This window comes from Pleurodeles waltl, unplaced genomic scaffold (assembly GCF_031143425.1).
Source record: "Pleurodeles waltl isolate 20211129_DDA unplaced genomic scaffold, aPleWal1.hap1.20221129 scaffold_69, whole genome shotgun sequence".
NCBI lineage: Eukaryota > Metazoa > Chordata > Amphibia > Caudata > Salamandridae > Pleurodeles > Pleurodeles waltl.
Window position 1 is genome coordinate 1163024 of NW_027150390.1, and position 13568 is coordinate 1176591.

The 13568-nt window shown below is 46.8% G+C and overlaps 4 non-coding genes across 4 annotated transcripts; all 4 read right to left on the minus strand.

Annotated features, from left to right (window-relative positions):
• Positions 1-4723: 4723 nt before the first annotated feature.
• Positions 4724-4795, minus strand: TRNAG-UCC (transfer RNA glycine (anticodon UCC)). The gene has a single exon. It is a non-coding gene; the product is annotated as a tRNA-Gly (tRNA).
• Positions 4796-6327: 1532 nt separating this feature from the next.
• Positions 6328-6399, minus strand: TRNAG-UCC (transfer RNA glycine (anticodon UCC)). Its single transcript has one exon. It is a non-coding gene; the product is annotated as a tRNA-Gly (tRNA).
• Positions 6400-9534: 3135 nt separating this feature from the next.
• On the minus strand, positions 9535-9606 carry TRNAG-UCC (transfer RNA glycine (anticodon UCC)). The gene has a single exon. It is a non-coding gene; the product is annotated as a tRNA-Gly (tRNA).
• Positions 9607-11139: 1533 nt separating this feature from the next.
• TRNAG-UCC (transfer RNA glycine (anticodon UCC)) lies at positions 11140-11211 on the minus strand. Its single transcript has one exon. It is a non-coding gene; the product is annotated as a tRNA-Gly (tRNA).
• Between the last annotated feature and the right edge of the window lie 2357 nt (positions 11212-13568).

A 13568-nucleotide genomic window follows, 5' to 3' on the forward strand; every position in this document is an offset into this window, starting at 1 on the left:
CATATGTTTTTTTTAAACTCTAGACATCACAAACCTGAGTTCAATGACTATATTGCACCAGTATCAGAGGTATATTTTTTTTACAGACCAACATGAAAATCAGGAAAAAAGATCTTGCAACTGCTAAGGAACTGGAGATTGAAACCAATGCAAATGCTGCGCAGAAAAGGAGAAAGGGAAAGCAGCAGTTCAAATAATTGAAATAAGCATGTATTGGCAGCAAGGGAAAAACAGCAGGGTAGAGAAAGAAAACAGCTCCACGAAATTCACAGGAGATTGATAATAGCAGGACAAAAAAAGGGAATAATAACGTTCCAAGCAGGCTCAGAAAGAAGTGCCAGGGTCCCATCTTTCTTTAATGGTCATAACTGTGCAAAATTTCCTTTGAAGTGTAGGGTTGATTCTCTGACCATCTGTCTCCCTGACTTTGAGCAGAGACCGATAGTTGAGCAGTCTCTTCCCACAAAAAGCTGGCACAAGCCTGCTGTTTTCCGCTCTGGCAGCGTGGAAACAAGAGAGTGGTCCTCACAAGAAAAAAAATCAATCCATGCTAGCAGAGGATGGTTTCGATCCATCGACCTCTGGGTTATGGGCCCAGCACGCTTCCGCTGCGCCACTCTGCTTCCTGTTCAAAATGCTGTGGTTATGCAGATCAGGAGCCTTCAGAGGAGTGGCATGGGATCGCTGGAGCTATTCTGGCAGGGCTCTCACCTCATTTGCCTAAGAATGTCACAAGGCATGCTGGGTGCAGAAAATCTTCGCCTTCCCCTCTCACAGTCAGTCATAGGGGAAAGTCAAGGCCCTCTCAGTCACTAGCCATGTCACGCCTTTGTCAAGACAGAAGCACCCCCACCCGCTCCTTCTCTGTGATCCTGCGCTACCATGCTCAGGTTTTGGCCTTACCTGGGAGCCAGAGGTGCACCCGATGAGGGCTTGGCCGGTATGAGCGTTCGGGAGCGTTCGGGACATGAGTGGACTTAGGACTGGAAGTTCTGTCCATTCGAAGCAGCCAACCTTCCTGCTGCAGACAGGGGCTGTTCCCTTGGGTTTCTTTCACCTTGCTCTCCGATAAATTTGGTTGTATGCTGCAGTTGCCTGCGATGACTACAAGGTGGCGCTGCTTTCAGGTAAGAGCACAAATATGCAGAAAATGTTGGGGACTTTTGCCACATTTATCGGTGGTGGGTCTCGCACATTTTTTCCAGGGGAGAGATATTGACCTGAAACACTTTTTACTGCAGAGATGCTGCAGTTCTAAAGGCTGGTCGGGCAGAAGGGCTTAGCCGTTTCATTGCCTGCCCCCCTGCAGCCCATTTATTACCAGCAGTTGTGAGTGGTGACTGCTGTTTGTAAAATATAAAAATTTCAGGACATAGAAAGTCGCAGACAGGGCTTTTGGGATGCCTGCCTATGTCTTTGTTTATTATTTATCTAATAGCTGAGTAATCTGGTCAAGATATTTCTCTTTTTTTTAACATATTGCGATAGAATTGCTACAGCTTGCTTAATGTATAAATATTAGCACTGCGTTGGCTGGGAATCAAACCCGGGTCAACTGCTTGGAAGGCAGCTATGCTCACCACTATACCACCAACGGTCCATGGCATATGTTTTATTTAAACTCTAGACATCACAACCCTGAGTTCAATGACTATATTGCACCAGTATCAGAGGTATTTTTGGTTTACAGACCAACATGAAAATCAGGAAAAATGTTCTTGCAACTGCTAAGGAACTGGAGATTGAAACCAATGCAAAAGCTGCGCAGAAAAGGAGAAACGGAAAGCAGCAGTTCAAATCATTGAAATAAGCATATATTGGCAGCAAGGGAAAAACAGCAGGGTAGAGAAAGAAAACAGCTCCACGAAATTCACAGGAGATTGATAATAGCAGGACAAAAAAAGGGAATAATAACGTTCCAAGCAGGCTCAGAAAGAAGTGCGAGGGTCCCATCTTTCTTTAATGGTCATAACTGTGCATCATTTCCTTTGAAGTGTAGGGTTGATTCTCTGACCATCTGTCTCCCTGACTTTGAGCAGAGACCGATAGTTGAGCAGTCTCTTCCCACAAAAAGCTGGCACAAGCCTGCTGTTTTCCGCTCTGGCAGCGTGGAAACAAGAGAGTGGTCCCCACAAGAAAAAAAATCAATCCATGCTAGCAGAGGATGGTTTCGATCCATCGACCTCTGGGTTATGGGCCCAGCACGCTTCCGCTGCGCCACTCTGCTTCCTGTTCAAAATGCTGTGGTTATGCAGATCAGGAGCCTTCAGAGGAGTGGCATGGGATCGCTGGAGCTATTCTGGCAGGGCTCTCACCTCATTTGCCTAAGAATGTCACAAGGCATGCTGGGTGCAGAAAATCTTCGCCTTCCCCTCTCACAGTCAGTCATAGGGGAAAGTCAAGGCCCTCTCAGTCACTAGCCATGTCACGCCTTTGTCAAGACAGAAGCACCCCCACCCGCTCCTTCTCTGTGATCCTGCGCTACCATGCTCAGGTTTTGGCCTTACCTGGGAGCCAGAGGTGCACCCGGTGAGGGCTTGCCCGGTATGAGCGTTCGGGACGTGAGTGGACTTAGGACTGGAAGTTCTGTCCATTCGAAGCAGCCAACCTTCCTGCTGCAGACAGGGGCTGTTCCCTTGGGTTTCTTTCACCTTGCTCTCGGATAAATTTGGTTGTATGCTGCAGTTGCCTGCGATGACCACAAGGTGGCGCTGCTTTCAGGTAAGAGCACAAATATGCAGAAAATGTTGGGGACTTTTGCCACATTTTTCGGTGGTGGGTCTCGCACATTTTTTCCAGGGGAGAGATATTGACCTGAAACACTTTTTACTGCAGAGATGCTGCAGTTCTAAAGGCTGGTCGGGCAGAAGGGCTTAGCCATTTCATTGCCTGCCCCCCTGCAGCCCATTTATTACCAGCAGTTGTGAATGGTGACTGCTGTTTGTAAAATATAAAAATTTCAGGACATAGAAAGTCGCAGACGGGGCTTTTGGGATGCCTGCCTATGTCTTTGTTTATTATTTATCTAATAGCTGAGTAATCTGGTCAAGATATTTCTCTTTTTTTTAACATATTGCGTTAGAATAGCTACAGCTTGCTTAATGTATAAATATTAGCACTGCGTTGGCCGGGAATCGAACCCGGGTCAATTGCTTGGAAGGCAGCTATGCTCACCACTATACCACCAACGCTCCATGGCATATGTTTTTTTTAAACTCTAGACATCACAACCCTGAGGTCAATGACTATATTGCACCAGTATCAGAGGTATTTTTGGTTTACAGACCAACATGAAAATCAGGAAAAAAGTTCTTGCAACTGCTAAGGAACTGGAGATTGAAACCAATGCAAAAGCTGCGCAGAAAAGGAGAAAGGGAAAGCAGCAGTTCAAATCATTGAAATAAGCATATATTGGCAGCAAGGGAAAAACAGCAGGGTAGAGAAAGAAAACAGCTCCACGAAATTCACAGGAGATTGATAATAGCAGGACAAAAAAAGGGAATAATAACGTTCCAAGCAGCCTCAGAAAGAAGTGCGAGGGTCCCATCTTTCGTTAATGGTCATAACTGTGCATCATTTCCTTTGAAGTGTAGGGTTGATTCTCTGACCATCTGTCTCCCTGACTTTGAGCAGAGACCGATAGTTGAGCAGTCTCTTCCCACAAAAAGCTGGCACAAGCCTGCTGTTTTCCACTCTGGCAGCGTGGAAACGAGAGAGTGGTCCTCACAAGAAAAAAAATCAATCCATGCTAGCAGAGGATGGTTTCGATCCATCGACCTCTGGGTTATGGGCCCAGCACGCTTCCGCTGCGCCACTCTACTTCCTGTTCAAAATGCTGTGGTTATGCAGATCAGGAGCCTTCAGAGGAGTGGCATGGGATCGCTGGAGCTATTCTGGCAGGGCTCTCACCTCATTTGCCTAAGAATGTCACAAGGCATGCTGGGTGCAGAAAATCTTCACCTTCCCCTCTCACAGTCAGTCATAGGGGAAAGTCAAGGCCCTCTCAGTCACTAGCCATGTCACGCCTTTGTCAAGACAGAAGCACCCCCACCCGCTCCTTCTCTGTGATCCTGCGCTACCATGCTCAGGTTTTGGCCTTACCTGGGAGCCAGAGGTGCACCCGGTGTGGGCTTGACCGGTATGAGCGTTTGGGAGCGTTTGGTACGTGAGTGGACTTAGGACTGGAAGTTCTGTCCATTCGAAGCAGCCAACCTTCCTGCTGCAGACAGGGGCTGTTCCCTTGGGTTTCTTTCACCTTGCTCTCGGATAAATTTGGTTGTATGCTGCAGTTGCCTGCGATGACTACAAGGTGGCGCTGCTTTCAGGTAAGAGCACAAATATGCATAAAATGTTGGGGACTTTTGCCACATTTATCGGTGGTGGGTCTCGCACATTTTTTCCAGGGGAGAGATATTGACCTGAAACACTTTTTACTGCAGAGATGCTGCAGTTCTAAAGGCTGGTCGGGCAGAAGGGCTTAGCCATTTCATTGCCTGCCCCCCTGCAGCCCATTTATTACCAGCAGTTGTGAGTGGTGACTGCTGTTTGTAAAATATAAAAATTTCAGGACATAGAAAGTCGCAGACGAGGCTTTTGGGATGCCTGCCTATGTCTTTGTTTATTATTTATCTAATAGCTGAGTAATCTGGTCAAGATATTTCTCTTTTTTTTAACATATTGCGTTAGAATAGCTACAGCTTGCTTAATGTATATATATTAGCACTGCGTTGGCCGGGAATCGAACCCAGGTCAACTGCTTGGAAGGCAGCTATGCTCACCACTATACCACCAACGCTCCGTGGCATATGTTTTTTTTAAACTCTAGACATCACAAACCTGAGTTCAATGACTATATTGCACCAGTATCAGAGGTATTTTTGGTTTACAGACCAACATGAAAATCAGGAAAAAAGTTCTTGCAACTGCTAAGGAACTGGAGATTGAAACCAATGCAAATGCTGCGCAGAAAAGGAGAAAGGGAAAGCAGCAGTTCAAATAATTGAAATAAGCATATATTGGCAGCAAGGGAAAAACAGCAGGGTAGAGAAAGAAAACAGCTCCACGAAATTCACAGGAGATTGATAATAGCAGGACAAAAAAAGGGAATAATAACGTTCCAAGCAGGCTCAGAAAGAAGTGCCAGGGTCCCATCTTTCTTTAATGGTCATAACTGTGCATCATTTCCTTTGAAGTGTAGGGTTGATTCTCTGACCATCTGTCTCCCTGACTTTGAGCAGAGACCGATAGTTGAGCAGTCTCTTCCCACAAAAAGCTGGCACAAGCCTGCTGTTTTCCGCTCTGGCAGCGTGGAAACAAGAGAGTGGTCCTCACAAGAAAAAAAATCAATCCATGCTAGCAGAGGATGGTTTCGATCCATCGACCTCTGGGTTATGGGCCCAGCACGCTTCCGCTGCGCCACTCTGCTTCCTGTTCAAAATGCTGTGGTTATGCAGATCAGGAGCCTTCAGAGGAGTGGCATGGGATCGCTGGAGCTATTCTGGCAGGGCTCTCACCTCATTTGCCTAAGAATGTCACAAGGCATGCTGGGTGCAGAAAATCTTCGCCTTCCCCTCTCACATTCAGTCATAGGGGAAAGTCAAGGCCCTCTCAGTCACTAGCCATGTCACGCCTTTGTCAAGACAGAAGCACCCCCACCCGCTCCTTCTCTGTGATCCTGCGCTACCATGCTCAGGTTTTGGCCTTACCTGGGAGCCAGAGGTGCACCCGATGAGGGCTTGGCCGGTATGAGCGTTCGGGAGCGTTCGGGACATGAGTGGACTTAGGACTGGAAGTTCTGTCCATTCGAAGCAGCCAACCTTCCTGCTGCAGACAGGGGCTGTTCCCTTGGGTTTCTTTCACCTTGCTCTCCGATAAATTTGGTTGTATGCTGCAGTTGCCTGCGATGACTACAAGGTGGCGCTGCTTTCAGGTAAGAGCACAAATATGCAGAAAATGTTGGGGACTTTTGCCACATTTATCGGTGGTGGGTCTCGCACATTTTTTCCAGGGGAGAGATATTGACCTGAAACACTTTTTACTGCAGAGATGCTGCAGTTCTAAAGGCTGGTCGGGCAGAAGGGCTTAGCCGTTTCATTGCCTGCCCCCCTGCAGCCCATTTATTACCAGCAGTTGTGAGTGGTGACTGCTGTTTGTAAAATATAAAAATTATAGGACATAGAAAGTCGCAGACGGGGCTTTTGGGATGCCTGCCTATGTCTTTGTTTATTATTTATCTAATAGCTGAGTAATCTGGTCAAGATATTTCTCTTTTTTTTAACATATTGCGTTAGAATAGCTACAGCTTGCTTAATGTATAAATATTAGCACTGCGTTGGCCGGGAATCGAACCCGGGTCAACTGCTTGGAAGGCAGCTATGCTCACCACTATACCACCAACGCTCCGTGACATATGTTTTTTTTAAACTCTAGACATCACAAACCTGAGTTCAATGACTATATTGCACCAGTATCAGAGGTATTTTTGGTTTACAGACCAACATGAAAATCAGGAAAAAAGTTCTTGCAACTGCTAAGGAACTGGAGATTGAAACCAATGCAAAAGCTGCGCAGAAAAGGAGAAAGGGAAAGCAGCAGTTCAAATCATTGAAATAAGCATATATTGGCAGCAAGGGAAAAACAGCAGGGTAGAGAAAGAAAACAGCTCCACGAAATTCACAGGAGATTGATAATAGCAGGACAAAAAAAGGGAATAATAACGTTCTAAGCAGGCTCAGAAAGAAGTGCGAGGGTCCCATCTTTCTTTAATGGTCATAACTGTGCATCATTTCCTTTGAAGTGTAGGGTTGATTCTCTGACCATCAGTCTCCCTGACTTTGAGCAGAGACCGATAGTTGAGCAGTCTCTTCCCACAAAAAGCTGGCACAAGCCTCCTGTTTTCCGCTCTGGCAGCGTGGAAACGAGAGAGTGGTCCTCACAAGAAAAAAATTCAATCCATGCTAGCAGAGGATGGTTTCGATCCATCGACATCTGGGTTATGGGCCCAGCACGCTTCAGCTGCGCCACTCTGCTTCCTGCTCAAAATGCTGTGGTTATGCAGATCAGGAGCCTTCAAAGGAGTGGCACGGGATCGCTGGAGCTATTCTGGCAGGGGTCTCACCTCATTTGCCTAAGAATGTCACAAGGCATGCTGGGTGCAGAAAATCTTCGCCTTCCCCTCTCACAGTCAGTCATAGGGGAAAGTCAAGGCCCTCTCAGTCACTAGCCATGTCACGCCTTTGTCAAGACAGAAGCACCCCCACCCGCTCCTTCTCTGTGATCCTGCGCTAGCATGCTCAGGTTTTGGCCTTACCTGGGAGCCAGAGGTGCACCCTGTGAGGGCTTGCCCGGTATGAGCTTTTGGGAGCGTTCGGGACGTGAGTGGACTTAGGACTGGAAGTTCTGTCCATTCGAAGCTGCCAACCTTCCTGCTGCAGACAGGGGCTGTTCCCTTGGGTTTCTTTCACCTTGCTCTCGGATAAATTTGGTTGTATGCTGCAGTTGCCTGCGATGACTACAAGGTGGCGCTGCTTTCAGGTAAGAGCACAAATATGCAGAAAATGTTGGGACTTTTGCCACATTTATCGGTGGTGGGTCTCGCACATTTTTTCCAGGGGAGAGATATTGACCTGAAACACTTTTTACTGCAGAGATGCTGCAGTTCTAAAGGCTGGTCGGGCAGAAGGGCTTAGCCGTTTCATTGCCTGCCCCCCTGCAGCCCAATTATTACCAGCAGTTGTGAGTGGTGACTGCTGTTTGTAAAATATAAACATTTCAGGACATAGAAAGTCGCAGACGGGGCTTTTGGGATGCCTGCCTATGTCTTTGTTTATTATTTATCTCATAGCTGAGTAATCTGGTCAAGATATTTCTCTTTTTTTTAACATATTGCGTTAAAATAGCTACAGCTTGCTTAATGTATAAATATTAGCACTGCGTTGGCCGGGAATCGAACCCGGGTCAATTGCTTGGAAGGCAGATATGCTCACCACTATACCACCAACGCTCCGTGACACATGTTTTTTTTAAACTCTAGACATCACAACCCTGAGTTGAATGACTATATTGCACCAGTATCAGAGGTATTTTTGGTTTACAGACCAACATGAAAATCAGGAAAAAAGTTCTTGCAACTGCTAAGGAACTGGAGATTGAAACCAATGCAAAAGCTGCGCAGAAAAGGAAAAAGGGAAAGCAGCAGTTCAAATCATTGAAATAAGCATATATTGGCAGCAAGGGAAAAACAGCAGGGTAGAGAAAGAAAACAGCTCCACGAAATTCAAAGGAGATTGATAATAGCAGGACAAAAAAAGGGAATAATAACGTTCCAAGCAGGCTCAGAAAGAAGTGCGAGGGTCCCATCTTTCTTTAATGGTCATAACTGTGCATCATTTCCTTTGAAGTGTAGGGTTGATTCTCTGACCATCTGTCTCCCTCACTTTGAGCAGAGACCGATAGTTGAGCAGTCTCTTCCCACAAAATGCTGGCACAAGCCTGCTGTTTTCCACTCTGGCAGCGTGGAAACGAGAGAGTGGTCCTCACAAGAAAAAAAATCAATCCATGCTAGCAGAGGATGGTTTCTATCCATCGACCTCTGGGTTATGGGCCCAGCACGCTTCCGCTGCGCCACTCTGCTTCCTGTTCAAAATGCTGTGGTTATGCAGATCAGGAGCCTTCAGAGGAGTGGCATGGGATCGCTGGAGCTATTCTGGCAGGGCTCTCACCTCATTTGCCTAAGAATGTCACAAGGCATGCTGGGTGCAGAAAATCTTCGCCTTCCCCTCTCACAGTCAGTCATAGGGGAAAGTCAAGGCCCTCTCAGTCACTAGCCATGTCACGTCTTTGTCAAGACAGAAGCACCCCCACCCGCTCCTTCTCTGTGATCCTGCGCTACCATGCTCAGGTTTTGGCCTTACCTGGGAGCCAGAGGTGCACCCGGTGAGTGCTTGCCCGGTATGAGCGTTTGGGAGCGTTCGGGACGTGAGTGGACTTAGGACTGGAAGTTCTGTCCATTCAAAGCAGCCAACCTTCCTGCTGCAGACAGGGGCTGTTCCCTTGGGTTTCTTTCACCTTGCTCTCGGATAAATTTGGTTGTATGCTGCAGTTGCCTGCGATGACTACAAGGTGGCGCTGCTTTCAGGTAAGAGCACAAATATGCAGAAAATGTTGGGGACTTTTGCCACATTTATCGGTGGTGGGTCTCGCACATTTTTTCCAGGGGAGAGATATTGACCTGAAACACTTTTTACTGCAGAGATGCTGCAGTTCTAAAGGCTGGTCGGGCAGAAGGGCTTAGCCGTTTCATTGCCTGCCCCCCTGCAGCCCATTTATTACCAGCAGTTGTGAGTGGTGACTGCTGTTTGTAAAATATAAAAATTATAGGACATAGAAAGTCGCAGACGGGGCTTTTGGGATGCCTGCCTATGTCTTTGTTTATTATGTATCTAATAGATGAGTAATCTGGTCAAGATATTTCTCTTTTTTTTAACATATTGCGTTAGAATAGCTACAGCTTGCTTAATGTATAAATATTAGCACTGCGTTGGCCGGGAATCGAACCCGGGTCAACTGCTTGGAAGGCAGCTATGCTCACCACTATACCACCAACGCTCCGTGGCATCTGTTTTTTTTGAAACTCTAGACATCACAAACCTGAGTTCAATGACTATATTGCACCAGTATCAGAGGTATTTTTGGTTTACAGACCAACATGAAAATCTGGAAAAAAGTTCTTGCAACTGCTAAGGAACTGGAGATTGAAACCAATGCAAAAGCTGCGCAGAAAAGGAGAAAGGGAAAGCAGCAGTTCAAATCATTGAAATAAGCATATATTGGCAGCAAGGGAAAAACAGCAGGGTAGAGAAAGAAAACAGCTCCACGAAATTCAAAGGAGATTGATAATAGCAGGACAAAAAAAGGGAATAATAACGTTCCAAGCAGGCTCAGAAAGAAGTGCGAGGGTCCCATCTTTCTTTAATGGTCATAACTGTGCATCATTTCCTTTGAAGTGTAGGGTTGATTCTCTGACCATCTGTCTCCCTCACTTTGAGCAGAGACCGATAGTTGAGCAGTCTCTTCCCACAAAAAGCTGGCACAAGCCTGCTGTTTTCCGCTCTGGCAGCGTGGAAACAAGAGAGTGGTCCTCACAAGAAAAAAAATCAATCCATGCTAGCAGAGGATGGTTTCGATCCATCGAGCTCTGGGTTATGGGCCCAGCACGCTTCCGCTGCGCCACTCTGCTTCCTGTTCAAAATGCTGTGGTTATGCAGATCAGGAGCCTTCAGAGGAGTGGCATGGGATCGCTGGAGCTATTCTGGCAGGGCTCTCACCTCATTTGCCTAAGAATGTCACAAGGCATGCTGGGTGCAGAAAATCTTCGCCTTCCCCTCTCACAGTCAGTCATAGGGGAAAGTCAAGGCCCTCTCAGTCACTAGCCATGTCACGCCTTTGTCAAGACAGAAGCACCCCCACCCGCTCCTTCTCTGTGATCCTGCGCTACCATGCTCAGGTTTTGGCCTTACCTGGGAGCCAGAGGTGCACCCGATGAGGGCTTGGCCGGTATGAGCGTTTGGGAGCGTTCGGGACGTGAGTGGACTTAGGACTGGAAGTTCTGTCCATTCGAAGCAGCCAACCTTCCTGCTGCAGACAGGGGCTGTTCCCTTGGGTTTCTTTCACCTTGCTCTCCGATAAATTTGGTTGTATGCTGCAGTTGCCTGCGAAGACTACAAGGTGGCGCTGCTTTCAGGTAAGAGCACAAATATGCAGAAAATGTTGGGGACTTTTGCCACATTTATCGGTGGTGGGTCTCGCACATTTTTTCCAGGGGAGAGATATTGACCTGAAACACTTTTTACTGCAGAGATGCTGCAGTTCTAAAGGCTGGTCGGGCAGAAGGGCTTAGCCGTTTCATTGCCTGCCCCCCTGCAGCCCATTTATTACCAGCAGTTGTGAGTGGTGACTGCTGTTTGTAAAATATAAAAATTATAGGACATAGAAAGTCGCAGACGGGGCTTTTGGGATGCCTGCCTATGTCTTTGTTTATTATTTATCTAATAGCTGAGTAATCTGGTCAAGATATTTCTCTTTTTTTTAACATATTGCGTTAGAATAGCTACAGCTTGCTTAATGTATAAATATTAGCACTGCGTTGGCCGGGAATCGAACCCGGGTCAACTGCTTGGAAGGCAGCTATGCTCACCACTATACCACCAACGCTCCGTGGCATATGTTTTTTTTAAACTCTAGACATCACAAACCTGAGTTCAATGACTATATTGCACCAGTATCAGAGGTATTTTTGGTTTACAGACCAACATGAAAATCAGGAAAAAAGTTCTTGCAACTGCTAAGGAACTGGAGATTGAAACCAATACAAAAGCTGCGCAGAAAAGGAGAAAGGGAAAGCAGCAGTTCAAATCATTGAAATAAGCATATATTGGCAGCAAGGGAAAAACAGCAGGGTAGAGAAAGAAAACAGCTCCACGAAATTCACAGGAGATTGATAATAGCAGGACAAAAAAAGGGAATAATAACGTTCTAAGCAGGCTCAGAAAGAAGTGCGAGGGTCCCATCTTTCTTTAATGGTCATAACTGTGCATCATTTCCTTTGAAGTGTAGGGTTGATTCTCTGACCATCAGTCTCCCTGACTTTGAGCAGAGACCGATAGTTGAGCAGTCTCTTCCCACAAAAAGCTGGCACAAGCCTCCTGTTTTCCGCTCTGGCAGCGTGGAAACGAGAGAGTGGTCCTCACAAGAAAAAAATTCAATCCATGCTAGCAGAGGATGGTTTCGATCCATCGACATCTGGGTTATGGGCCCAGCACGCTTCAGCTGCGCCACTCTGCTTCCTGCTCAAAATGCTGTGGTTATGCAGATCAGGAGCCTTCAAAGGAGTGGCACGGGATCGCTGGAGCTATTCTGGCAGGGGTCTCACCTCATTTGCCTAAGAATGTCACAAGGCATGCTGGGTGCAGAAAATCTTCGCCTTCCCCTCTCACAGTCAGTCATAGGGGAAAGTCAAGGCCCTCTCAGTCACTAGCCATGTCACGCCTTTGTCAAGACAGAAGCACCCCCACCCGCTCCTTCTCTGTGATCCTGCGCTAGCATGCTCAGGTTTTGGCCTTACCTGGGAGCCAGAGGTGCACCCGGTGAGGGCTTGCCCGGTATGAGCGTTTGGGAGCGTTCGGGACGTGAGTGGACTTAGGACTGGAAGTTCTGTCCATTCGAAGCAGCCAACCTTCCTGCTGCAGACAGGGGCTGTTCCCTTGGGTTTCTTTCACCTTGCTCTCGGATAAATTTGGTTGTATGCTGCAGTTGCCTGCGATGACTACAAGGTGGCGCTGCTTTCAGGTAAGAGCACAAATATGCAGAAAATGTTGGGGACTTTTGCCACATTTATCGGTGGTGGGTCTCGCACATTTTTTCCAGGGGAGAGATATTGACCTGAAACACTTTTTACTGCAGAGATGCTGCAGTTCTAAAGGCTGGTCGGGCAGAAGGGCTTAGCCGTTTCATTGCCTGCCCCCCTGCAGCCCATTTATTACCAGCAGTTGTGAGTGGTGACTGCTGTTTGTAAAATATAAACATTTCAGGACATAGAAAGTCGCAGACGGGGCTTTTGGGATGCCTGCCTATGTCTTTGTTTATTATTTATCTAATAGCTGAGTAATCTGGTCAAGATATTTCTCTTTTTTTTAACATATTGCGTTAAAATAGCTACAGCTTGCTTAATGTATAAATATTAGCACTGCGTTGGCCGGGAATCGAACCCGGGTCAATTGCTTGGAAGGCAGATATGCTCACCACTATACCACCAACGCTCCGTGACACATGTTTTTTTTAAACTCTAGACATCACAACCCTGAGTTGAATGACTATATTGCACCAGTATCAGAGGTATTTTTGGTTTACAGACCAACATGAAAATCAGGAAAAAAGTTCTTGCAACTGCTAAGGAACTGGAGATTGAAACCAATGCAAAAGCTGCGCAGAAAAGGAGAAAGGGAAAGCAGCAGTTCAAATCATTGAAATAAGCATATATTGGCAGCAAGGGAAAAACAGCAGGGTAGAGAAAGAAAACAGCTCCACGAAATTCAAAGGAGATTGATAATAGCAGGACAAAAAAAGGGAATAATAACGTTCCAAGCAGGCTCAGAAAGAAGTGCGAGGGTCCCATCTTTCTTTAATGGTCATAACTGTGCATCATTTCCTTTGAAGTGTAGGGTTGATTCTCTGACCATCTGTCTCCCTCACTTTGAGCAGAGACCGATAGTTGAGCAGTCTCTTCCCACAAAAAGCTGGCACAAGCCTGCTGTTTTCCACTCTGGCAGCGTGGAAACGAGAGAGTGGTCCTCACAAGAAAAAAAATCAATCCATGCTAGCAGAGGATGGTTTCTATCCATCGACCTCTGGGTTATGGGCCCAGCACGCTTCCGCTGCGCCACTCTGCTTCCTGTTCAAAATGCTGTGGTTATGCAGATCAGGAGCCTTCAGAGGAGTGGCATGGGATCGCTGGAGCTATTCTAGCAGGGCTCTCACCTCATTTGCCTAAGAATGTCACAAGGCATGCTGGG